The 27,985-nt window shown below is 38.8% G+C and overlaps 1 protein-coding gene and 1 non-coding gene across 13 annotated transcripts in view; one reads left to right on the forward strand and one right to left on the reverse strand.

The window, feature by feature from the left end:
• KHDRBS2 (KH RNA binding domain containing, signal transduction associated 2) overlaps positions 1-27,985 on the forward strand; it is a 363,971-nt gene that overhangs the window by 175,770 nt on the left and 160,216 nt on the right. The window lies entirely within an intron of this gene.
• TRNAK-CUU (transfer RNA lysine (anticodon CUU)) lies at positions 1,910-1,982 on the reverse strand. The gene has a single exon. It is a non-coding gene; the product is annotated as a tRNA-Lys (tRNA).

The following is a 27,985-nucleotide window of genomic DNA, read 5'->3' on the forward strand; positions in this document are numbered from 1 at the left end:
GCCCCATCATAGAAGGCCACCAAATTTGTAAGGCATGATTTGGCCTTCAGTGAAGCCATGTTGGCTGTTACCAACAAACCCCATATTGTCTATGTGCCTTAGCATAATTCCAGGAGGATCTGCTCAATTAAGTTGTTGGCCACTGAGAGGAGACTGGCCTGTAGATATCTGTATTTCTGTAAGGATGGTGGTAAGCAGCAGTATAGCTCCATCTCTAAAAGAGACATCTTTTATCCCCAGCAAAGTAAACAATTTATACTTGCAGATTCTTCAAAGATACTTGCAGTAACAAACAATTACTACAGTAATTATTTAAAAATGGGTAAGGAAGATATTTGAGCAGATATTTCAGTTTTGCTGGGTTCTCTTTTTCCCACTGTGCAACATCTCTGACAATTTCACTCACACGTTTTGATAATCAAGGAAAAAAAATCACAGGTTCTGTCAAGGCCTGGAATGTCATGGCATTTTACCTCTTCACAGCATTTTTTCCTAAAGATTGATTCTCAAATTAAATTATTATAAATATGTTCAAACAGAAGTGTTCTCAAGAGAGTTAGCATATCTTGTGGACAGTCATTCTTGACTTTTACAAGCTCCGGATGTAGATGTAGACCAGTTGAACAGCAGCACTTGTGTAGTTTAAATCACTCATTTTAAGCTGGATGAAAATCACCCTAAAACTATCCCTTAAAGTGAAGGTTTGGGGGTGGAGAAGTACACTAAAACAGCTTTTTTAGTAGAAAGTTAACTCCAGTATTTCTCAACTGCCTGAAATTTGTGTACTTATTTTACTTAATTATGTGTAGATTATTGTTTTTTTCTGCTGTGAAGCTGTAAAAAAGGCACAGAAAGAGCACGTAATTCCTAAAATCTCTTTACATTTGTGTTGTGATGTGTGGGTCACCTGTTGGTATGCCTGACAAACAAGTATCTTTTGACTAAGCTTAGGTCTCTGGCTGCTTCAGGGTGGTACGGCTACTTCACAGCCTCACATGTGCTTTAAGGGTTGATACTCCTACTCTGAGTGGATTAAGACCTTTTTATATGTGCCAGAGACGTATTTAGTCTGTGAGAGCAATCCCTTGATGATCTCTCTCTGACACACAAAGGAATCAATTTAAAAGGCATAATCTTGGCTGCCAGAGCCAACCTTTCTTTTGCCTTTCAGTTTAACCAGAGACATTAACCTGATCAGGGATTTTACAATGATGGGTAAATCTGGATGAACTACAGAGACATGGCTGTAGTTTAAATAAATATTTGGAACTTGCTTGGTGAGTCTGTATTCATCAGCAGTTCTATAGGCTTGTCTTGCTGCTTCCTCTTGCTACAGTGTAGGTTTTTCACCAGTGGGAGATCAGAAGCAATTATTTGTGTGTAGGTAATAAAATTCATGCAGATAAATTTAAAACGTATAGTATTGTTCCTGGATTCTTCATAGCAGGTCTGTCACGTGTAGCAAGAAGTTGGCTATGGTGTTGCACATTAGACAGTACAAACCCCTTCATCTCAGAGGGACCACCAGACCCTCCTACACATCTGACATTTCATTTAAGAGCTGTGTGTGTGAATACAGATTTGGCCAATCATCTCATCAGTAAAGCCTGGGTATTTGATCCAGTGAAGAGGCTACAAGAGGTTGGGGGGGGCGAGTTATCGGTCGGCTGGTGGTGAGATGATGTATGCTCTTCCCTTGTTATTTCCTTTATCATTATTATCATTGGTAGTAGCAGTAGTGATTTGTGTTATACCTTAGTTACTAAACTGTTCTTATCTCAACCTGTGGGAGTTGCATTCTTTTCGATTCTCCTCTCCGTCCCTCCGAGAGCAGGGGGAGGGCAAGAAAGGGGGGGAAGTGAGCGAACGAGTTACCTGACTGGGTTTAAACCACGACAGTTCTTTTTGGCACCCAACGTGGGGCACGAACCCACGACCCTGGGATTAAGAGTCCCATGCTCTACCAACTGAGCTAGGCGGGCCAGCCAGGAGTCGAACCTAGAATCTTCTGATCCGTAGTCAGACGCGTTATCCATTGCGCCACTGGCCCCGCTCTGTCATGTAACATTCTTGACCGCTCTGTCGTGGTTTAAACCCAGTCAGGTAACTCGCCCCCCCCAACCCGACCAAGCTCTGACCGATACCTCCTCCAACCCCGCAGTCTCCCAGCCCTTCCGGGTAACTCCCAGTTACCTCCTGGGCATGACGTGCTGTGGTATGGAATACCTCTTTGGTCAGTTTGGGTCAGGTGTCCTGTCTCTGCTTCCTCCTGGCTTCCCCTCCTCCCTGGCAGAGCATGAGGCTCACAAAGTCCTTGGCCAAACCAAAACATCCTTGTTATCAGCTCTGTTCCCGAGCTGAAAGTCAAAACACTGCATTGCACCAGCTACCAAGAAGGGGAAAAATGACTGCTACTGCTGAACCCAGGATGTGCAGGATGTTGTTATGTGTTTCCATCACATACAATAGTCTTTTTTTGAGCCATCAGTGTGAGGAGAGAAAAGGACATTATTGGTGTTATAAGACTGAAGGAGATGAGAGTTACTTGGTTTCGCTCTTTCAAGGAACTGGTTTGCAGCTTAGCCAGGTTACTTTATATCTGCTTCACTTATTTCAGCAAAATGACAATGCGATTTATGAGGTTTAATTCCTTTGTGGAGGTAGACTAAAATAAAATAAAATAAAAAAAAAAACCAGAAAAAATACTTCTTTTCTTGCCTTAATTCAAATTGAAAGGCAGTCTGCAAATAATACCCAGGTGATGTGTTGGGGTTTGTGGTTGGTTTTAGTTTCCTGTTTCTTTGTTTCTTTCCTTTTAAAAAGGGAAAAACAAGGTTTTAGTGGCATTCTTAAACTTTATGTCTTGTGGGTTTTTTAATATAGCAAAGGTCATTGTAACCAATCCTGGGGACACAAAGTTATGCTCGCTCAGGAAAGCATGAAAGGAAAAGCACAAATACAGAGTAATCTCTGTTGTGTTCTTCCAGCTTCCAGTAGTCAAAAATGGAGTCTTTTCAAGGCTATGTCTAGACCATCTTGCCTTATACCCTGTGGTAGATTTTTCTTCTTTTCCCTGCACTTGTCAAATGCTCCTTTGAACCTTAGCTAAATATTTCGCCTCAGAAAAACATCATGTGGAAATGAGTTTCACAGTTCAATTATGCACTGTGTGTAAAAACAAAACCAAAAACCCAGAAGTCAACTTCCTCTCGTTTGTTTTAAAGCAGCTGCTTAATGCTTTATGAGTGCCCTCATCTTCATGCATGGTTGAAAGAATGGCTAATCGCACACCAGTCCTCACTGTTAGATTGCTCTGGATTTGTTTCTTTCTAGGTCCCCCATCTTTTCTTGTACAGAAGCAGAGGTAGCTCTGATTATCCATGTGACATACTTTTGGCTATCCTTTCCACAACTTTCTTTGTTTTCCTTAGCTTACTCCTGGTTTGTTTTTTTTCTGTTTGGGTGGGATGGTCAGGACAGCACAGAGAAGCCTCATCTCAGTAGTCAAGAAGCAGTACACTAGTGAAATGGATCATTCTGTTACTTTGTGGCTTAGTGTGAGGCTTTTTCTAGAGCTATCATACTTCCCACTTGCACTGATTTGATGTTTTTCAAACGGCATTTCTAAAAAATCCAGGGCATCTTCCTGAATGATAATAAGAAGTTTAGAGCTATTTACGTTCAGTATTTTTATGTCTATCAATACTTAAGTTTAAGTATTTTCATGTGTATTATTTTGCATTTATCAACACATTGTTTTTCTGACAGTTTTATTCTAATAATTGAGTGTGAGTTCTGTCAGCAATTTTCTGCAGAAACTTTTAGATTTCATTGCCCTGAATAACTTCAAATGAAATTTAAATGAAGTTCACAATTCAATTTTTTGTTTACATAATTTATAAATATGATGAACAAAACAGATTTCTGGAATCACTCAGTAAGCTCTTCCCCTCAGTAAACACAAAATTATAAAACCAGCCCAACTATTCTTAATATTCTTTCTCCTATAATCAAAGAGAGAATTACAAATCAACAATGTGCTTTCTTACCCTTCAACAGCTTCTAGTGTGGCTGATGAAAGTTTTGACTTCATCCACTGAGATGTTTAAAAATGGATGTCTCATTTGCTGTGCCATGCCATATAGCATAAACCTGTTCAGAAATTATCTGTATGAAGGATAAAGGCATATTGGTCCACAGAATAGACTTCTGTAAGACCAATGACAAGAGCCTAAATACATTCAGTGTGTGCAAACATGAGAAGGTTTCAGTAAGTAAAGAATATATAATTGTCTATTCTTCTTATGTTTTGAAAGATTTAGAGTATCCTAGTGGCAAGGAATAATACAACAAAACTTCATTGGCATGGGAGATTTTTAAAGGAAAAACAATATTGACATGAAAAGAAAAGATTGGTGATTGACAATGAAAACTGCTTTCTACAGAAGAACAATAAGATTAATATATTTTTCATTCAGCCTCAGTGATAAAGGGATTCCAAGAACTTAGAAATAATCACTGTATAAAAATCAGGAAAAGATGCAGAAGATGGATTAATATCAATCAAATTTATAAAATAAAAAATCTGTATTTAATTGAATATTTCTGAAGGAATATGTGGCCAGCAGTGTGATGATAATACAAATGAGTTAAAGGAACATTAGAAATAAAAGGAATCCTGAAAAAGATACAGACTTTAATGCCTGGAGATGGTAACTGTATCAATGACATTAATGATGCAGAAAAAAGGAGAATGTTTCCATAAATACCAGTTGTGTAGCTGGAAAAATACAGGATGGTGTACTTGTGTATTACTGTAATGGGGCAACCGTAATGTTAGTTTAAAAAACAGCTGTTTAGAAAAAAGTCAGGAAACTGGATAAGAAGTCATAGTCTGGGAGCAGTTGTGTGAACAGCAGAGCCAGTTAGAGCTGATTTCTAATGACGTCATGTCTTGTGTTTGGAGTCTGGGGGATCAGGTGGGTGTTGTGTTCCCTGTCTGAAACTATTATATATCGCAGACATTCACAAATTCATTCATTTGTGGGACTTTTTTGTGGACCTTATGTGGGCATTTGCTCTTTGGTGAGGGCGTTACCAGTATCTTCCTTATCCTTCTGGATGAGCATTTTTATGAAATTGGGAAGGACTGACTGTTTTAGGACTATGGGATGTCTGTCAGTTACAGCTGGAGTTGGCCAATTAGCCAGAAGTTAATTGGGTTGCAAGCAGTGAAAAAGAAAAGTGGCAAGTGAAAGAAAATCTTTTAGTAGCAGCATGACTGCGTGGTGATTATGCTGTGACCAGCCTGTCACAAGTCCTTCCCTGAATAGTTGAGGAAGACTGCAGCCTGCAAAGCAATTGAGAAAGGAATCTAACCACTGCTTTAATGTTTTTTATGTCTTAATAAAAAAAAAAAATTGTTAACAAATCTGATTTCGTATTCAGTGAGAAAGTTTGTTGATAAAATGAATTGCTTTAGTGGCACCTGATATTCCTGTATGATGTAAGTGACAGGTCAAAACTTTTTAGTAAGAAAGTTTCCCTAAATAGGTCTATCTGCAGCAATTTTCTTAAGGAGCTGGTATGTGAAAATTCTTTGTCTGTCAAATCTGTATGGTGTATCATCAGATTTTGAAGATGGAGATTGCGTCTTTGTGTTGGTTTATTTCATTTGAGCATATTCTTCTCACAACACAACAGGTTCCCTTGGGGTGAGATCTGTAGAAGGGACACAGGTGGTGCAGTACTTAGGCCCTGTAGCAAAATCTGTAGCCATTAAGCAGGTGAAGAGACTTGTGTGACAGTGGTGCCTCAAAGTGCATCCCCAGCCATCAGCCCGCTTACACTAACACAGGAAAAATGCTGAGAATTAGGCTGTATCCTATATCCTGCCTCCCTGCTAGGTATAGACACTTCACTTTGGAAACATCAAGATGAGAGACAAAAATAAAGTAAGAGTGAAGCTAGAGAAGGTTTTTAATAAGAGAGGAATCACACTCTGGAGCTGCCCATAGTCCATTAACTAAAAAGGAAAGCTGATGCTGACTTAGATTAAACCAAAATGAAACTCTTGTAGGTTGTCCTGGGTTCAGCAGTAGCAGTCATTTTTCTCCTTGTTGGTAGCTGGTACAGTGCTGTGTTTTGACTTTCGGCCTCGGAACAGAGCTGATAAAGATGTTTTGGTTTGGCCAAGGACTTTGTGAGCCTCATGCTCTGCCAGGGAGGAGGGGAAGCCAGGAGGAAGCAGAGACAGGACACCTGACCCAAACTGACCAAAGAGGTATTCCATACCACAGCACGTCATGCCCAGGATGTAACTGGGATTATGCAGAAGGGCTGGGAGACTGCAGGGTTGGAGGAGGTATTGATCAGAGCTTGATTGGGCTGGGGGGGGGGGAGTTGTTGGTCAGCTGGTGGTGAGGTGTTGTATTCTCTTCCCTTGTTATTTCCTTTATCATTGTTATTATTGGTGGTAGCAGCAGTGATTTGTGTTATACCTTAGTTACTAAACTGTTCTTATCTCAGCCCGTGGGAGTTGCATTCTTTTCGATTCTCCTCTCCGTCCCTCCGGGAGCAGGGGGAGGGAAAGAAGGGGGGGGAGTGAGTGAACAAGTTGCCTGACTGGGTTTAAACCACAGCATAGGTATATAAGATAGTTTTAAAAAAGAAAGTCTCTATGAGGCATAGTCTTCCTGAAGAGTCATATGATGACACTAGAATTCAGTGATCAATTTTGTTCTGGGCTGACTGGAGATGTTACAAAGAAAGAGGAGTGATGCAGTCTGGTACCCAGAACTGTATATTAAAGTCAGTTGGGAATAATGGTGGGAATGATTCACTCACTGGTGAATAGAGGCAGCATCTTGTTGAGAAAGGAAGGTTGAGAGTGGATGCAGGCATCAACAAAAGTATAACTCTCATATTTCATATTTAAATCTCTTGAGTACAGTGACTGTCTACTTGCTTGCCATTTTTTTCTCATCTGTTTGAAAACTCTGATGCATGCAGTTTATTTTTACTCTCCTTACTAACTAAACACAGGGGAAAAATATTGAACTATCTCCTTGAGACATGCTAGAACAGGATTTGTGTCTGTTGGACTCTAATTCAACTTCAGCATAATTTTCATGGTTTCATAACTTGTGAATGACCCAGTGAGTATCAAATCAGTTACAGCAGCATTGAAAATCAGAGATTTAGGTCCAGATTGGAGGAAGTGAGAAATTTTTGGAAGCAGACCGTGACAAGCTGGGCAGTATTTGTGGTTATTTCTGATTAAGGTGCCTACTTACATTTCTTTTTATTACTTAAATTTCTGTTTATAATGGATACTTACTCCACAGTTAGCCTGTGGAGTACAAGAACAGTACAAGTACAGAACAGTACAAGAAGGAACTGAAAGCAATGGGAAGTTCTTATTGTTCAGAATTTTCCTTTTGACTGTTTCTTCACTTTTATAAACTGTGTTAAAATTCAAAAGTAAGGTATTGAACAGTAGTTGATCCTGGGATAAGGGTTAAATAAATAGACATATACTGCCCGAGAATTGTCAGTGGGAAAACTGGCAGGAAAAGACAGGCAGAAGGTGAGTTTTTTTCCAAGCAATGAAGGCTTGAAAAGGTCATTGAGAACTTGGGAGAGAAAAAAGGAAAAAAAATACTTTTAGCATGGCAGTTAAGAGCTGTTCATTGTTTTCATTATTTGCCTTACATCTTTTTTACTTTTGAGGAAGTGAATAAATAATGTTTGTTCTAAAGACACTATTTCTGAGTTGTTTTAGTCTAGTCACAAGTCTTTAGGCTGTAGGATTTCCTTAGGTACTAAACACACATGTTCCTCCAAGTTAAAACAGAAAGGGAAAAGCAATCAAAAGGTGTAAAATAAGTGCCTTTACAGCAGGTTCAGGAAACCTGTGCTATTATCTGGGAGGCTAAGAAAATCCCCTCAGTATCAAAAAGGTCAATTGCATACGTAACACCATGCTAAGTTATGCAATAAACAGCTATAACGGCTTCTCAATCATTATCCTTAAACTGATGGGCTAAATATCTCTGAAAGGAATCAATGCTAATTTAAACAAAGATTTTGCTCTGATTTTGATTGAGATTTCTTTTCTGCCAATAAACACATCCGAAACAGAGAATTTGCCTTGGGTATTGGCTGGTCTACGCTTTTCTGTGTATCTTGCCTTGAATAGCACTTAATAGATTTAACGTCAGTCTGCAAAATGAACTGCAGCCAGGATAGGGGCTTGCATACCATACTGAAAGCAGGTGCAGTTAAAGACAGAGGTGATATAAAACTCTGAAAAATATTTGTGCGATGGGAATCCTGACAGGCTGCTTCAGTACCACATCTTCAGTGTGGTACAGTAGATGATTCATGTCATAAAATGGTATGAGTCCCTGATATGCTGTTGCATACCTGCATGAGAATGCGGTTTTACCATCTACCTTTGTCTCCCAGGCAGTGTGAATATGTTGCAGTATGTTTAGAGAGATCTCTGGTTTAATTTTTTTAATCACTCTTTGCTCAGAGCTCAGTTTTTGCACAGTCAGAAATCATATTTTCTGCTGAAATGCAAAAGCCTATTTTGTTTTGTAGTGCAATCATGAATTACAGTATCACTTTTAAAAAAGTGATTTCTTCTGTGTCACATTTCAAACTAAACAGCTTATTATTAAAGTGGAATACAAACAAAATCTGAATATATTTAATTTTCTGCCAAACCTTACCCTGCTTTATGTAAATTACTGTATACAGGGGCATAGTTAAAGGCTATTTATACAGTATATCAGTTAAATCTTGACTTGTACTATTTCAGTGCTTTAGTCACTCCTAAGCTAGAAGTGATTTTATATAGAATCATTTAGGTTGGAAAAGACCTTCAGGAGTCCCACCATTAACCTGGCACTGCCAAGTCCAAGCTAACCCATATCCACAGGCACCACATAGTCACATCTTTTAAATATGTCCAGGTATTTACTCAACCACTGCCCTGGGCAGTCTGTTCCAGTGCTTGACAATTTATTCAGTGAAGAAATTTTTCCTAATATCTAATCTAAACTTCCCCTGGTGCAGTGATAAAAGATGAAGCAGAGGAGAGCACAATAGTTTATGGCCAGGGGGAATAGAGCATCTACATTGAGTTTGAGGATATATATTGTTATAGTTTATGTCCTGTGTTCTGTATAATGATATATGTTAATATACTTATGAGAAAGTATATTACTATAATACAGCGTCGTCTATTGTTATGTAAAGCTAGGCTGTTAGATTTCATATAGCTACCCTTATACTGAGGCCACCAGATTTAGTTGCATGTCCTGTTCTCAGGTCATCCAGCTGCTCTGCACAAGTGCTCTCCTACTGCTTGGCACCCACGGCGGGTAAGGAAAACTACTTGAATGAGCAGCTGAAGACTTTAATTTATGGAAAAATAAATCTTCCTAACCAGTCTGATCAGAGACCAAGAATCAGGAAGGGGAGGGAGAATCACTTTTTGTTATTAAACCTGGCAGTTTTCCTTCTTTGTACAGGGGTAAAGCATTATGTGTTGCACCTGAGAGGTTCCTGTCCATTGGCATAAACTGGCTGGTTCCTGTCTCTATGGGTGGCAAATTTCTCCTGTCTCATAGTATTTCTGGGGAAAATAGTTATAAGGGTAGGAAAGAATGCATCTGCTCTGTATCATGTTGGGGTCAGAAAAGCTTTTGTTCCTTAAGGGACTTAAAGTCATCTTCATGCATGTATTGAGCATGATGGGAATAATCCAGGCAGTTCTGTGTCCCCAGAACTTGTGAAGAGGAAATCAAGGAAGAATTTACAGATTCATGGATTCTGAAACTGTGAAGTACAGCTATTCCCTTCCAGTCCCAGACCACACAGGTGGTAGAATTTCTCCTAAAACCTGTGCTAAATGTACATTTCAGAAAGGTATCAAATCTCACTTAAAGTGCCTCAGATGATATGGAGTTGATCACCTTTCTCTAAGCTTTGGTTACCTGATCACTCTCATTTCACTGATGATACCTTTTGCTTTCACTATCAGTCACCTTTAAAAACAGTCACATTTAAAAAAATACTTGTCCTTCCTTTTTACTGTCATTTTTATGTTGGTTTTGCTCTGAAATAGGCATTTAACCTAAATAGCATATTGTCCAATTCTACCTTTTTAATATCTGTGGCATTTGGGTTATGTGGGCAGCCTGCATGATGCTCTTAAACCACTCCCTGCTTTCAGTAATATTTCTGGCTGCACACTCACATTCTCAGACAGGTATGTCTGTCAAGAACAAGTTTCAAAAACGAGACATTTTAAAAATAGTATTCCTGATATAAAATTACAGAAAACATGTCAAGATCAGTGTCTACCTGCACATCAGCTGATTTCAAGTTGAGCCTACACTGTTAGGATAGTTTTACTGCTGACTTGCTCTGCATTGAACTCAGATTGTTCTTCAAGTAATTGCAGCCTAGCCTGTTTTAGCAACTTTATAGTTTTGTTTCAGTTGGTGTTACAATATCTAGCAGATATCCCCAAGACAAAGTTGGTCCCATTATCTGTTTTTTCTTCCTATTAGTAAGAGCAGTTTAAGGAATGTTTTGTTTTCTTGCAGAGATGAAGTGGTCTGTAATACGTGCACACCAGTACTCCACCAGGACCTGAATCTTCTCTTGTGAACATTGTCCTTGCAGTAAAGAATCATCTTCCTGTCTCTTTTTTCCCTGCTAGACAGGGTATAAAAAAAAGGGATAGCTTTGTTTTGGGTACCATTGCATACTGTGTGTCAGATCCCACCAGGGAGCTTCTCTTTAAGAAGCTGTTGTTTGTCAGATCTCTCCCATCTGGAGATGGGACCACGTATAAGGCGTAGAAGAACAGTGAAAATAAAAATAACAGCATGGGAAAGCAAAAGGAAAACAAAGGGGACTAAAGAAAATTAATTGATTAAAAATCAAAATTTTAAAAAATTGATGAAGAGCAGTAGGATACTGTCTGTGTTTGCAGCATCTATGAAAAAATCAGGTGTCTTTTATTTCAATTTTCAGGAAAAGTAGTTTTATAGTGTAAATCTTTGTAATTATTTTAGTTATGAAAAATAATTCCAAAGTCTATGAGAAAACAATACTTGTTTATAGCATTCATTTTAAGTGTGATGAAAGCATTTCATAGGAGGACATATGCAACAACTGGTAAACTCCACATAAAAATTGCACATTGCCATTAATATATTGAGCCTCCCATGTTCTGCATTTCAAAGAGAAATTATGATAAATTATTACAGCATGCTCACACTTTTGATGTAATATTAATAGCTTTAATTTCATTGAGATTGACAGACTAAGTAGGGTCCAATTTCCCATTTGAGTTTTTGCTCATTGCTATTAAAATGCCTATTTAAAAAGTCGCAACACCTGCAAAGATGTTGCGAGACGGGGTGTGTGACAACATCACCTTTTCACACATACTGCTTGAGAAATAACTGGCCCTAACTGTAAAGGATTTCCTAGCTTAGAGTCCTTCTTCCCAGGGTTGCTTATGCATTTTTCTGACAACACTTAAATACAAGATCTGTATGCAGTCCTCCTTATGAGAAGTAGAGTCTGTGGCTTTGTTCTCACAGTGACGCGCTCTCATAATTTGGAGGTCTATGACTGTGATGATCCAAGCCAAAATATCTTACTATGCAAGCTAATGGGTTTATGGTACCATCTGTCTTACACTGAGATTAGCAAACAAAAGAGTAGAAAAGAACTTTCAAAACTCTAATGCTAATGAAATCTGCTTGCCTCCAGGATGGCACAGCATTACACATCAGAGGCTTTGTCATTCAGGAGGATGTGAGGGGTGACAATCACGTAGTCAGTTCTCCAGGGTATTTATTTGCAAAATGTCGTTCAGTTCTTGAGCGCAGCGTAGAGCATTCCCAGATCATTGGTCTAAGTCAAACTCAAAGAACAGGAGTTTGTCATTCAGGAGGATGTGAGGGGTGACAATCACGTAGACAGTTCTCCAGGGTATTTATTTGCAAAATGTCGTTCAGTTCTTGAGCGCAGCGTAGAGCATTCCCAGATCATTGCTTGGTCTAAGTCAAACTCAAGGAACAGGAACTTTTGACAAAGGTTAATAGAAATGAAATATTTGTTGACTAAGGTATGTGTTTGCAATTCTGAACACTAAAGGCCATACAGCAGGAGAAGTAACTCAGAAGTTTTATGCATCCCGATTGGAAGGTAGGTTTTGGGAAGAAATGCCTGCTGGCCTTTACTGTTGTCTGTTCAGGACATCTGCAAATAAGCAACTCTTACCATTACTCACCATTGCAGAATTGCTTGAGAGACTCTTCCAGGCAGCTTCAGACTGGGGAGATCATGGATATAAAAGTTTAAAACAAAGGTTGAAAAGAAATGCTTTTGATGTCAAAGGAGAGTGTTAGAATCAGCTTCCCCTGCAATAGTTGGTTGAAAGACAAGGCAAGAAGCACTCATAATTGCTGGAGGAAAGGAAGAGAAAATAGCAGGATACAGTTGCTAGAAATTCTTGGTTCAGAATGGGTCTGCAACAATTTAACTAGCATGATTCAGGAATGCTTAGGTAGGTAAGTTAGTGTGGCATTCTCTGACAGTCTTTCAGGTATGCTCCAGTTGGGACTCCTGGGAATGACAGTTTGACTATAAGGTCTTTTCAGAAGTTCACTGTTACGTTTTCATATGCATTTATTCTTACCCAGGTCTTCCATAGGTGTCTATTTTTTTTGAAGCTAAAGACAGGATTTGAAAGGGTTCTCATGCAAGGATCTCGCTGCATTTTTGGAACAGTAATTCTTATGTCTTTTGTTTAGCCTGGGGAAGATAGTAAGAAAACTGTGCAATTCCAAGTAGCATAATGCAGCCTAAAGCTACCTGATGATACATGTAGTTTGTGGGAAATAACTGGAACTGGACAAAAGGAGAATAACTAAATTATATTTTGACCTAGGATAATATCAAATCAGTGTAGAGTTCCACTCAGTACAAATTCCTCTGGTAACAGTGTTAACAGTGTGAGATCCTGGGGTTATGTCCCAGGGAAATACAAGACTTGCTTTCATTTTTGTATCTTTACCATGAGCTGTGTATAGCACAAAAGGTTTTCCAGGTTTATGCACATGAATAAGGGAGAAGGGTGACTACATAATATCCGTGGACAGATGTCATAGCAGTGATAAACAGCTCAGAAGTTGGAATCTATTACAGTAATTTCTTCATGCTCTGAACAGTACTCGTGCTCAGAGAAGCAGTCAACATTACAAAGAGCAAATCTGCAGATAGAGACAAGATCTCCTGCAAGGCCTTAGATATTTCAGGATTGAGATATTTTAGTGGAGAGTTACTAATTAAATTAAAACCAGCGAAGCACTTTCTTTTTTTTTTCAAGGTTAAGTTAGAAAAGATGGAGCCTGATATTGCCATCAAGTGTTGATGTTAATAAAAAGCACTTTCTTTGTCTCATTATTTTAATAGGGTTTGTTTAGGTATATTCTACTTCTGTAAAATTGCTAGTTAAATTCATACATTATAAGGCCATAAATATAAATTACTGAACAACTGAAGGGTCTCTTTCCCAGTTAAAAAGCATGATTTCGAGATTATATCCTCAGGAGATTTCTGAGAGGCTGTTAATGACATTTCATTTTCATGAAGTTAATGTGACTTGTCTTGGGAACAGGCCCATTTCCTACTTCCTCCCTTCCTGAAAATGTCACTGCAAAGAAATGAGGTACTTTGTAGAAAAGGAAGTGTAAACCTCTCTCCACATATACATCCCCCACCTTCATAATAGTTTATATGGGTCCTTCTTTAAAAGACTTAGGTCTTGAACTGTCTGAGCCAGAAAGTGGCATGCTAATGCACAGGCTCAAATTGTACCACTACACTTACCAAAGGAATGTAGGAATCATATTCTAGATAATGATTGGCCAGTGCAGAACTGTGCAAATTATACAAATGTCCCAAATAAATAAATATGGAAAAAACAGTATCTCCCATCATGTACAGGGATGTTTACAGTTGTCAATATTTTAAAATTGTGTACCAACATCAGGTAATTAGTGAATCAAATAAGAGAAAATTATTGTGTTTTTAACTAGAGTCTAACATGAATTAAATATTGAACGTTTACTCTTTAATTCCAGTGTTTTCTTTAGTGTGCTAAATACACATTGCAGTGTATTAATTTCCAGATACTTGGTGATTGCTATGCCATTTTTCTGTCTGACTTTCTGTTCTTATTTAATATGCTCTAGGAAAAGATAGAGTTTATACAAAAGCTTGCCTATCTTACCATCAAGTCTTTATTTTTAATTTATTTTTTTATTTTAAATGAAGCATTTTTTATGACATAGTGAGGAAAAATAATAAGAAATGTATCTTTTGCTTATTTCCTTAAAGAAATGAGAATAATGCAGCTGTGTCAGAAAATTTGAAATTCAAAATTTTCAGAGAAATTGGAAGACTGCCGGCTTTAAAGATGTTGCCTACAAGCTTTGTGAAAACTGGTTTCGTGTCAAGAGGAACCTCAATATCTTGTCTTCATCAAGGAAAGCAAACTTTTAGTTTTTTGAGATAAACATTCCAGTTTTTGCATTTTAGCAAGGCTGGATTTAGTTCAGCAGAACTCGATGGGAAGCAAAAGAAACCAAGTCTCATGCTTCTTCTGCATATTGGAATCTGGTGGCTTAGAGAAACTTCAGCAGTAAAATATTCCACCATTAGGGAAAAATCTTAGTAATTGATTTCCTTACTCTGAGATGAAATGTACTTGGAAAAATTTAGCACTACCAAATTCCTTAAAAGGCTTAATATGCTTACCTCTGGAAGAGTGTGACGTTTTGAGCTGTGCTTAGCATGTACATGGGACACTAAAACCATTTTGGTTTACTGATTTTGGATATGCACAGGTCTGTTGAGGAAAGGAGCATTGTGATTAACCTCTGAACCTCACAGACCACTTAACTGCCTGCAGGCATACCAATTAAGTGGAATTATCATCCCAATTAACCATTGTCCCTTGACAGTCAGAACTCATTTGGTTTAATTCAGCTCCCTAGGAAAAGTCCCAGTTAACCGGATTTCCTAATTATCTGTGTCCTGATTAAGTGTAATAGTGCAGCCTACATTAGCAAACGAACCTTTTCATGTTGTTGCTGAAATAGTTTTCCAAAATTTTGGGTTACGGATAATGTTCTCAGAAAATTAATGTGTCGGTTTAGGTTTTCTTCTAGTAGCGACAGACTTAAAACTCAGTTGGGCCACTCACATAAGTAGCTCATCGGGACTTGCCAAGAAAGTGTAATTTATAAACAAAGGCAACAGAGGTGTTCTGGTTTAGGCTGAAGATTTCATTCAGGTGTGATACAGACATGAGGTTAGTACTTTGGCTGGTAAAAGCTGCCACAGCTTCTTGATCTCAGAATATCTTTGTGGACTTACATGAGCTGAGATACGGGGGCAGCTTTTTAAGTATCTTTGGGCACAGAATTAGGCACAGAATGTATCTGAGAAAGTGTAGTGGCTTACACAGAGCACATTCAGGTTATATTCAGTGCTTAGTCATTATGCTGTTTGCTTCAAGGTATGATTTAGTTTGTTGAGAGAGGGCTTCTCAGATGCTCCATTGGTCTGTGACCTGCAAATAAACATGACGCAGAATAGCCTTCCAATAATGTGGGACCCTGGTACTTCACATCACATAAATAAAACAAGACAATAAAAGTTGTTGGGAGGGGGAGGAGCACTTCAAGAAATTAAGAGCCTAAGACATCTCATTCATTTGATTAGATTATTGGTGAGTAGATTGTATTGCCTTTGTAGCATTATGTAGCTGAGTCTACTAATTATAAGGTTGTAATGATTTTCATCCAGGAATCTCAGATCTTGACTACACAGGAACATTTGTGGAAGGAGGTAGAGGTGAATCAATTACAGGTGTAGTGCAAAGTTCCTGTATGGATTTCTTCTAAATTGAAGGTAAAAAGTTCTGCATCCAGACATTTTCTGTGCCTTTTCTTAACATCTTACTTGATTTGCCTGAACTTTCCTGCACTTCCTTGTCAAAAAAACTGAAGACCTGTTCTGAAACCTCGTATGAGCACAGTTACCCTCACTGACTTGCTTGACATGGGCTTACAATCAAGCAAACTTGGTCTTCAGTTCTGAACAGGTGATTGCAGACTGGCAGGGGAATTCATCACTGTCCCTGTTTTGTCAGAGGTATGACCTAAATCTGCCAGCATGTGATAAATACATATAGACAGATCTTTTCAGCGATACAGAGGTTGTCGTAGTGACTATTTTTATCCCATACGTCATTCATTTCTCATTCATAAAAAACAGGATTCCAAAATATTCTCAGGCCCCACAACCACTTTGGATGGGTGTACTCAGCTGGTGGAAATGAGCTCTCCTCGATGCCCAAGGGAGTTCTGCTATCTTCAACAACTCTTAATTGTTCCACTTTTTGAATGAAAATTTTGGCATCTTCTTTTATGGCAGTCTGACCATGACCAACCTGAGTCAAGGCAGCATGAGGAGCCGCATATAGAAGAATTAAGCCCCACACTAACCCAGAAAAGGCCAGTCTGTCAATCCTAGAATATTAAAAATATAGCATACAACAAGGGGGCATTATTGTGCAAAAATTATAACCAAAACAATCAGGAAGTAAGCAGACGCACAAAAAAGAAGAGCCTTTTTTATCTTTTCTGGGTGAGTTAGGTAGCTCAGTTTACGTTTTAATGAGATAAAAGCAGTAGTGAAAGAGGAAAGAAGATGTCAGTGGCTTGATTGCTTTCACAGCTTTTACTGTGGAAGATATTAAAAACATTAACAATAGATAGTATCATAAGGGTTTCTGATAACTTATAATTCTCTCAGCCAGCTGGGAATTAAAAAGCTTGAAAATGTTTCCCAAGTGAAAAATTTCTCTGTCACAATGAAATTTTCATTTTCTGTCTCTTATGCTGTGACTTCTCTGTCAGACCCGCCTGGGATGTATTGAGTAAGGCAATATTAAAAAACTAATAATCTTCTGGAGTACTCCTTCAGCAGTATCGAATAATTTGAAAACAGCTGAACCACACTCTTTCACTCTCTTCAAGATGAGATTAAATATTTTCATTCATGTTTGTTCTTGAGGTTTCCTAGCTCTAAAGATTTGCTTAAATTTTTAAGTTCCTCAAACCCTGGATAATGTCCAAAGTCCACACTGCAAATCAGCACACTTGATTAAGGGTTATGGATTGTACATATATCCTCAGAGCTGAGGGATCAACATTCAAGTGATACTTACTGTCTTATTTTTTTAAGATTGATGAAGCAAAATGGGACTTACTTAATTTTCTGTTGAATGGTTGTGTTGTATAGTTCTATTGATGACAATGGTAGAAGATGGGAATACCTAAAGATAAAATTACCAAAGCCAGAATTTCAGGAATTAACCTGCCTAGGATTAGCCAGGTACCCATATCCTTATGGACATAGGCTCTGCAAGCAAACTGTGCAATTTAAAATGGAAATGTTTCTTTTAGCTGTATGAACATAATTTATCACTGAAAAGACAAAATAAATTAAAAAAAACACACTTTCACTTTTATTATGTTTTCCTTGTGTTCGGGACCACTGCAAATTTAACTACTGTTCAGGCAGGAAAAGTGTAGAAATGTGGTATTTTGCAGTGTTTTTTTTCTTCTCACTGTTATATTGGTTCTTAGAGCACATCTGTGTTCAAAAGTTCTGCCTCTTCTGAGCATTCTAGCTGCCAAGTTCTGCACTAATTGCAAAAACTCATCGAAAACAGCAGATAAGCCTTTGAAGGATAAAGCATAATGCTTGAAATGGAAACTTCTGAAGGACTGATAGAGGAGTTCCAGTGCTCTAGAAGGAAAGCCTTGTAGAGATTTGGAGTTTTTCCTGATTTGAATTATTTTGAATGTTTTTGTTTGAGTAATACTATCAAAACACTCAGCATGAAAACTAACATGTTAATTATAGCTATGTGGGATTTAGAAATGGAAGAGACTAATGCAGGTAATCTGTATCCCCTGGCCAATACTGACTTGCTCTCATGAAAATAATCCACATGCCTTGTGAAAGGACCATTAAAAATAATATATAGAAACATCAAAATAAGAGACATTAGAATTGTTTTATTGGTTTTGGCTGTAGTCTGTGAAAATGTTGTGAAAACATTCAGTTACAGCTGTATTTTTTGCATTTTCATGAGCACCCTGAAAGAAATAAACCAGTCTGGATTTCAGCTAAGAGCTTTAATGACAATTCCTAATTGTAGCAATCGATTATGGTTTTGCCTCATTTTTAATCTGCTAATACCATATGCCTCTGCATGTTCCTGTGAAAATAAGTTCTAAAAATTCCCTAACTATTGTGTAAAATATTTTCTTTCACCTGTTTAAATCTCACTCCTGCTAGCTCAATGGACTGCCCTCTGCTCCTTGGGCTGGGAGGGTTGGTCAGTGGAAGAAGAGAGGTTTGCTGTTACAGTTCCTTATTCAGTTTATCCATAGTCATACTTCTTCATGATTTTGTAAACCTCAGTCTTATCCCCATCAATATTTACTGAGTACTTTCTTAAATATGTATTAATATTTGTTTTAGCAGTTATAGACTCCTGTAAAATTCTTCTGTCTACCATTTAGGACTATGGAGAACATACAGAAGTCACTCCATACTTTTTTATTTACAATGTTAAAACATTCCTGGAAGCTGTGAAATCGCTAGGTGACTGAGTTTACCTAGGTTCGGGAAACTGGAAATATACCCTGAATTAAGAGAAAAGGAAGCTCTATCAGGACCATGAAGTCTGTGGTGTCAGTAGGATGCTCTTCTATTCTGGGATCATTGTGAATATAAATACATAAAAAATCCTGAAAGCATATGATGGAATACAGGAATTCTCTTGTCAAAAGAATTGTAATAAATTCTAACTGAAATCTAGGAAAAAAGAGTAAAGGGGACCTATGAAGTTTCGTTGCCTTCAAGACCAGATAAAACAGAGCAAGAAGTAGTTCAGGAATGTAGCTGCAGCTTCAGAGCTAACTCTGACTTACTTGCACTTTTGGTGTCAGTGGCTTCCAGTATTCAGGAATGCTGAATCAAAAAAAGGCAGAATTGACCTTACATGTGGAAAACTCTTTATTATCTGCAGTTTAGGAAGAGAAGGCAGATTCTGTAATATGCTAGTGTAGGTAACGACTATTAAATTTTCCAGCTTCGCAGAGAAACTGTTTTGATCACTATTTTAATTTCACTTAGGGAGAATATGGAAGATATCTCAGCAGATGGTTGTCATAAACCCCGTACCTCATACTGGAATTATCGTACTAATCTATCCAGCTTGGCACTAACTACACAGCCTAATTTTCCTGCATGTTTGTGCCAAAAGAAATCTGGCATGGATAATATTTTTTCTAATTACTTTCACATTTTATTAACCAACATCAGACCTGCTTAACCTGTGGTTGCTTTACCCATAAATCTGTTTGTTTCATAGTTTTACAAGAAAAAAAAACAACAAGTCAGCATACAGCAATGACCTAAATGGCTAATGGGTAGCACTATTGGGTAGTTTAATTAGAATGATCAGTAACTTTATACTGCTGTTGCCTGATGGTGAGTCTCAGTGAAATGTTTGTGCCTAAATTACAAGTATTCTTCTTAAATAGAGAAGTTTAGAAGGCATACTCATGAGGATAAAATTGTCATTGTTAAGTTTTTTAAAGAAAACTCATTCTAATTTTCATGTCTTTAGTGGGGAAACAATTCCTTGCTGTATGTTTGTGTGAAGGGAGGAAGAGTAGTATTGTGAGCAAAACCTTTTCCCAGTCCATTGTCCATCTCATTTGTTGGCTTAGTATATATAGTATTTGGTGGTGGGTTGACCCTAGCTGGGTGCCGGGTGCCAGGTGCCACCAAAGCAGCTCTGTCACTTCCCTCCTTAGCTGGACAGGGGAAAGAAAATACAAGAAAGTGCTCACGGGTCAAAATAAGGACAGGGAGAGATCACTCACCAATTACCCTCACAGGCAAAACAGACTCGACTTGTGGAGAACTAGTTTATTGAAATCAAATCAGAGTAGGATAACAATAAATAAATGAAAAAGAAATAATCTTAAAACATCCACCTCAACCTCTCCCTTCTTCCTGGGCACAACTTTACTCCTGAATTCTCTGCCTCCTCCCCACAGCATCACAGGAGAACTGGAATGAAGATTTGCTCACGTATTCTCACTTCTCTGTCTGGCTGCAGTTATGCAGGTTTTTGTTCCCCCTTCTTACACGTGTTATCCCAGAGGTGCTACCACCAGCACTGATAGGCTCAGTCTTGACCAGTTGTGGGTATGTCTTGGAGCCGGCTGGCATTGGCTCTGATGGACATGGGGGAAGCTTCTAGCAGCTTCTCACAGAATTCACCTCTGTAGCCCCCCTGCTACCAAAATCTGGCCGCACAAACCCAGGACATTTATCCTAAGAAGTATTTTCATCCTAACTCTGAAACAGATAGAAAGCCCAAACCGTTGTGCAAATGGAGGCCATCCCCTGTAGGGCAGTATAAAAGCATATTTGCCACGGGAGGTATTTCTGAAATTCATGCCTTCCTGTGTAATTAGTACATGCTGTCTTCAGAAGTACCTCTGAAATAAGGGTAAAGATTGCCTCTGACAAATACTAGATACCTCTGAAAGAGACTAGGTAGCAAGGATTGAACACCAGCAAAGGCCAGGAGCTTCTTGCATACTGTGTCTTATCTGTGAACAAAGGTTTCTGACATGAGAAAAATAGTATTATTAACATTTCAATCTCAGAGACTGAAAACAAAAATAATGAATAGCATCTCACACAGAAATTGATATATCTGTGTTTCAGACCTTAAAAAGAAAAACCAGTGACAAGGTCCTCAACAACATGATAGTTTCAAAACAGGTGGATTTGATTACTTGGTATGCCGTATCATCATACTCCTCTCTTCTTTTACACAGTTCATTAAAAACAGCTAATGAGGAGCAAATGTTCCTTCCTTGCATACTGACACACAGACACCCAGTAGCAAGAGCTGTGTGGCAACAGTCCCACCACACTCCCCAGATGACCAAACCCATCTGCCAGAAGAGGAGGGGGAACCCAGAGGGGTCTCCCACCACCAGCTGATAACCTACTTTGCAGTTAGAACTTCTTTTCTCCATCTCTTCCTCACTGCTTCCCATCCATCATCCCCCAAAGAAAGTGGATGTTATTCATATTAAGTATATGTGCAAGTTAAATCTCTCATCACTAGACTGATTGTGTCAAGAATGAAGTTTCAGGATCTGAGCTTGAATATGCTTAGGCTGGCTTTCTGTGTTTAATAGTGTGCATCCTCAGCCTTTTTGGCCTCTGGTGTGGCTTAATAAAGGAAGTTGATATCTTCATAGAAATGAGACCAATAACGCTATCAAACTTGATTTTTTCATCATTTATCATTTATACATACATCATATATGTACAGTGACATAACTGGAACCATTGGTCTAGGATATGCCATTAAAAATGAAAACCTGACTTTGAATTTTTCTCTTCAGTTCAGCTTAGTAACTCAGTCACACATCTCTTTTGAATCATTCTAAATACCTGATATAGCACATTTGGATCCAAACGTCTCAAAAACTTTTTTCCTGATTGTTCAGCCCTTTAACAAATGGCAAAATCATAACTTTGTTTAAAAAGAAAATATCTTTTCTGTAGGAAAAAGGGTGGCCATTTCTTTGAAAAATGCTTTTTAATGTCTGAGGTGTTAGATATGCCCTTTTTCCTATTCTTGAAAAAGGATGTTTGTTATGTTCATCTTTCTGATACAAGTGACCTGTGATGTGGGATGTATGAGTCAGGCCACATCCCCCCTGAATTTAGCAATATGAGAATTAGAAGAGTTTCCCAATAAAGCTTGAGTCTGGAAACACAGGTTGGCTTTAAGACCTATTAATGGAATAATAGAAACCAGGGAGTGAAAGTCCAAGAGAGCAAGCAGTGCTTGCTATTTTCCACTGGATACAAATGAAAATTTATGTGCTTTGTAAACTGATATTTTAACTGATATGATTGAATGAAGAAGAGGAAAAATGAGCCCTTTATGATTTTTATCTTTTTATTCAGGTCCAGGGGAAATTCGTGTGTAAATGATGTACCTCCCCTTTACACTGTTACTCACATTTGCGGAAGCTCCACTGGCTGTTCTGCAATTATGCTAATGATATCTTTGACCCAGTGTTCAATGATTAACTGCAGTCTGATGCTTAAACTGCACTTCTGTAAGTGGATTCCTCTACCTGTTTCCAGCCTTTTATTATTTACTTTTATAAGAATGCTAAAAAAGAAAGAAAAAATAAAAAGAAAAAAGCTAATGTTATAATTAATACTGTATTTTGCATAGTGATTTATACATATGTTTCAACTTCTCCGTCTTTTGTATTTTCCTGATGCAGGGAGAAAGTTTTCAGTGCACTGGCACAGATGGTTTGGATGCAGGAAAGAGTGGAACTGTCCCATAGGGGTTCTGCATCATATGACTAGCAATTTTAAGCATATTAAAGGGGTAATAATGGTGATGTTGTTTTAACTCTTTTAGTCCTGATGACTAAATATGTCATAGAATCATGAAATCATAGAATCATAGAATCACAGAATAGTTAGGGTTGGAAAGGACCTTAAGATCATCTAGTTCCAGCCCCCCCTACCATGGGCAGGGACACCTCCCACTAAACCATGGCACCCAAGCCTCTGTCCAACCTGGCCTTGAGCACTGCCAGGGATGGAGCATTCACAGCTTCCCTGGGCAACCCATTCCAGTGCCTCACCACCCTCACAGTAAAGAACTTCTTCCTTATATCCAATCTAAACTTCCCTTGAACCCGTCACCCTTGTCCTATCACTACAGTCCCTAATGAACAGTCCCTCCCAGCATCCTTGTAGGCCTCCTTCAGATACTGGAAGGCTGCTATGATGTCTCCACGCAGCCTTCTCTTCTCCAGGCTGAACAGCCCCAACTTCCTCAGCCTGTCTTCATAGGGGAGGTGCTCCAGGCCCCTGATCATCCTCGTGGCCCTCCTCTGGACTTGTTCCAACAGTTCCATGTCCTTTTTATGTTGAGGACACCAGAACTGCACACAATACTCCAGGTGAGGTCTCCCAAGAGCAGAGTAGAGGGGCAGGATCACCTCCTTCGACCTGCTGGTGACGCTCCTTTTGATGCACCCCAGGATACGGTTGGCTTTCTGGGCTGCGAGCGCACACTGAAGCCGGCTCATGTTCATTTTCTCATCAACCAACACCCCCAAGTCCTTCTCCACAGGGCTGCTCTGAATCTCTTCTCTGCCCAACCTGTAGCTGTGCCTGGGATTGCTCTGACCCAGGTGTAGGTCCTTGCACTTGGCATGGTTAAACTTCATGAGGTTGGCATCAGCCCACCTCACAAGCATGTCAAGGTCCCTCTGGATGGCATTCCTTCCCTCCAGCATATCATCCGAACAGCACAGCTTGGTGTCGTTGGGAAAAGCCAAATCAACTCCCCATGTAGGTAAGTTCCCAGATGCCTGTGAAGTTGTAGTCAAGCACTGGAGAAGGTTGAGAATTCCTGCTTTTGATTCAGTGTATAACCTTGTGGAAGATATTTAACATTGAGGCAACTTGATACCTAATTAGAAAAATATGCATAATCATACTTAATTACTGTGCCTGTTTCATAGGGGAGTTTGAAGATAAATTAGGTATGAGAACTTGAAATATAAAAAGCTTTGTAAGTGGATAAGATGATCTACTTGTTTGGTCTTTTGACCTCAACTGATAATGAAGAAGCTGCAACTAATAAATGTGTGGGAAAGATTGGTGTTAACTATTGATTCTGCTGTAATAGGGTTTAACATATCTACATTGGAGCCTTCTCGAATTTTGAGTAAAGAATCTGTGCAGTAGCTTAGAAAAGGGATAAAAATAGAGGGGGAAAAGGCAAGAAGCTGAACATTACACTTAATTCCTTTCTTTATAATGACTTAAAATTCTGATGTCAATCTTACATAAAAAATTTTCAACAAGGACAATGAACAATGTTGACCACAGTATCTGTGACTGAGATGCTAAAATAAGTAATGCCTCCTGAAACATTGCATCATTTATCAGTATGCTGCAATATATGTACAGATACATAGATTATTATAAGTTTCTGTTGCTGAAATGTAGCAAAGATTCATTGCTGAGAAACAGTGCACATGGACAGACTAGATCAAGCAAGCACAGTAAGTGATGATGATGATGCAGGTGACCTACTTAGGCAGGGAAAAAATAATGATAGCTATGAGAAACACCAGACAGATGGCTATACTAAACACAGCAGACTTCTTGAAATGTCTGTAGCCCAAGGGTATAGACTTAGCTACAAGTTGCCTATTGGCAGGTCATTTATCCAGCATGTTGGGGAATAAAAGGCTGTTCTTTAGTAAACAGGAAAAAGAAGTATTAGGCAGAAACTGAACATACCATCCTTATGGTGCCACTGCTTTCCCATTCGTGGATGACTCTTGCATAGAAAAATCAGCAAAGCTTTACAAAACAAGCTTTAGAGAGATTGTTAATTTAAGACTAACTTCAGGTACCCTTCCTGTTACATTGCCTTTCACTTGTCCTTTCATATAAGCATGATGATATCCATACTATAATACCTGGATGATATGTGGTGAAGTGCCCCCATCCTAGACTATAAGTGGTATAAGTGGGACTTCACTGATACCAGATAATAATGCTCTTCCTTGTCTATTGTAAATGCCATAAGGTGGAAAAGATGTTTTATTCTTTCCTGTAGCAAAATATTCCTAATTTTCATCTGAAAAAAAATAATCGTGTCTCCTTGGAAAAAGAGGTGAGGCTGGTGGTGACAGCAAAATGGGAATAACGGGTGAAATCAGAATAACAGTTATGGAAGCTGAATGATCTTTAAAATGATGAGAGGTCTTTAAATAGACCATAGGAAAAAGCTGGGTCTGAGAAAGAAGAAATAAGGAGTGATCACAGGGTGAACAGTTGACTGGGAAAGGAGGGCAAATTGCTGCCACACGGTGTATTTCACCCATGGCCTTGCAAAACCCATGGTCTGACTTCCGGCAGACTGACAGGCCAGACGATGGCAGTGGCAGAGATGGCTGGGGGATGACGATAGGCTAGCAGATGCTGCTGGAGTCACCGTAACACAGTGACATCCTGACAAAACCTGAGAATCAGTAGTGCACCCCATGGTGCTCTGAGACACCTATGGAGCCTGTGTCTGCCCGAGTGTGTCTTTGCTGCAGTTGGTACTTGTTTGACAGGTCTGGATTTTGTGGTGACTTTGTTCCTTATGTCTTGTTTATTTGCTTGTGATGTTTTTGTGCACCATCTGCTTCTTCCTGCTCTGCTGTTCTGTCTGTAAGATCCTAAGCCGCCTTCTGTGCAAATACGTATGTATACTCTTCATCTAGTATTTTTAATAGCTTGCAGTTTTGATTAGCACAGAGCTTAAGTGCCTGCCTTTACTCTGACCTTCAGACAAATGGCCAGATTTCACTCTTGTTACCCTTATTGTAAATCCTGAATAACTTGACCGGATGTAATGCAGTTCCACTACATACTGCTATAAATGGCACGATAATTTAACCAACATGCAGGCTACACGCCCTTTCCATCTGGCTGTAGGAAAGATGGATGCATGGCAGTTCAGGGAGAGAAAGGTGAGCTGTCAGAAATGGAATTGCAGCTGCCTCCTCTGTTTTGCTGTAAAGCTTTTTGTTTGAAAATTCATGCTTACTTTCAGTTGCATACTTGTTAGCAATACTGTTGCCACCAGTCCCTTTAATGTTTTCCGTGGTGGTTTTCAGAACAAGAACCCCAAGATACCTTTAGCCTCATTTTCTTAAAGATTTTAGGAGTGAAACAGGCTGCACTTGTGTCCTCTAAGAAGTCGGAGGCTTATGATGCACACAACTTTACAAGCAACATCAGCAAGTTACTCCTTTGCTGCTCCTTGCCTGGGTGCTGCAGGCTTCTGTCATCAGTAGTGATGTGCTGTACAGAATGGGGAAACAACAGTGATTCTCCACAAGTTTGCGCTGAGATGAGTTTTCAAAAGAACAGTGTTTTTCTTAAGATGTCAGAAATGCTGAAGGACAGCAGTGTTGGTGGGAGGGGAAGCAGAAAAAAATGCCTGTACGTCAGAGACCAACAGCTGCAACGGCACATTTCACACTGAAAAATAAATTTGTAGGCTATCTTGTTTTGTCACAGAGCTGCATGAAGGAAGCAAACTGGCATTTGGGGGCCTGTGCCTCTTGGAGGCCAGAGATTTTTTCTTATTGACCACAGAAGCTGCAGCAGCCCAGCATCACTGCTTTTTTTGTCTTTTACTAATGTTAATAAAATGTGAGATGATAGTGGTTATAACTTGACAGTCTCCAGTTAATGACAAGTTTAATAATAAGAATTTTGCTCTTCATCTGATGCATTTTCAAAATATAAAATTTCTTAGCAACATAATTTGAAAATCTGTCAAATAAACATGGATTAAATAGAATAATTCAAGTAAACAGCTATTAAATATATTTGACATCAAGCAGGAGCTATTAATGCACACAATCAATGAATTCATTAAACAATATTGTTACTATTCTGATTGTGACTTGAGTTTATCAACGAGCAAAAACATCTTAAACCAAAAATGAAGCAAAAAGTTTCTTGTTTGTTCAAGTAAAACGTGTCAGTGAGTTTAACTGCGGTTTGTGTTTTGTGATTCTACCCCTCCATGAAAATACGGCATGTATCTTCTAATACTGCATTTGAATATGAAGAGCAGACCTGAGCACACTTATGGCTTCTACAGGCTTTGTGCTAGCTGTCAAAGATCTCTACTGCATAATAAATGAAAAGCAGGAGATTGGAGGATAGTGTCACCAGGGATATTGCAAGGTTATTCACTGACAATTGTAAATGCATATCCATTATTTCACACACATAGCCCCTGGATAATGTGAAAAATCAGAGCAAACAAACTGTCAGTGCAGGTGATTGCATGTGTTGTTAACACAAGGAGCAGATTACCCTGGGATCCACTCCTACTGACTTCCATAAATCTTCTCCATCCCTCCAGATAGTCCCCACATTTTTTTTTATCTCCCTTCCCCTTTGACTTATCTCTAGTGGCTCCAGGCTAAGATCATTTCCTCTGTTCATATAAGTGCGAATTTTTCCTGGCCTGAGTATGGTGAACAGATTTTAGCTGTCCAGGGCAAAGCAGTAGGACATGGCTCAAGGAAGAAATTCAAGTCATAGAAAGGTAGCGGTTTCAGGATTTCCCATGGGCACAACAGAAGAAGACTGAGTTAAAGGAAAATGTATTTCTCTCTTTCCTCTGAATTTTTATAATGAGATTTCTCATGAACCTTTTGATGGGGATAGGAAGGAAATCCTCGAACAACACACTCTTCACTGACATGTCTCTGTGGCAATCAGATTACACTGTGAGCTCTCTCTTTACAGGGGAAAAAGCCTAGAAATGTTACATTTTCATTTCAAATAAGAAGTTATGACTCTGAGATTTCTTTGATGTTCCAGAAAATGATTATTAGAACTGGCGCAGTCTGACTTAGTTACTAAAAGAAAGTTTAATAACTTCTGATAGGTTATTCTTCAAACTTGTGTTAAAGGCATTCAGATTGATTTTAGTTAGAAGAATTCATTGAAGTCAGACATCTCTTTTCCCTGATTTTTCTTTCCTCAGATTTTTCTGTTGGGGAGAAAAATAAATGTAATTTGTAATAAAAACCAATCTTCAGCCTTTACTGTAGCACTGAATAGAAATACTCTCCTGACAAATAGCATGTGGTATTGCTTCCTAGAGAATATATAAAGAGGCAGCTTCTTGCCCTGCTGT

Source organism: Pezoporus occidentalis, unplaced genomic scaffold, assembly GCF_034315485.1.
Source record: "Pezoporus occidentalis ecotype Australia unplaced genomic scaffold, CSIRO_AGI_Poc_V1 ctg29, whole genome shotgun sequence".
NCBI classification, from domain to species: domain Eukaryota; kingdom Metazoa; phylum Chordata; class Aves; order Psittaciformes; family Psittacidae; genus Pezoporus; species Pezoporus occidentalis.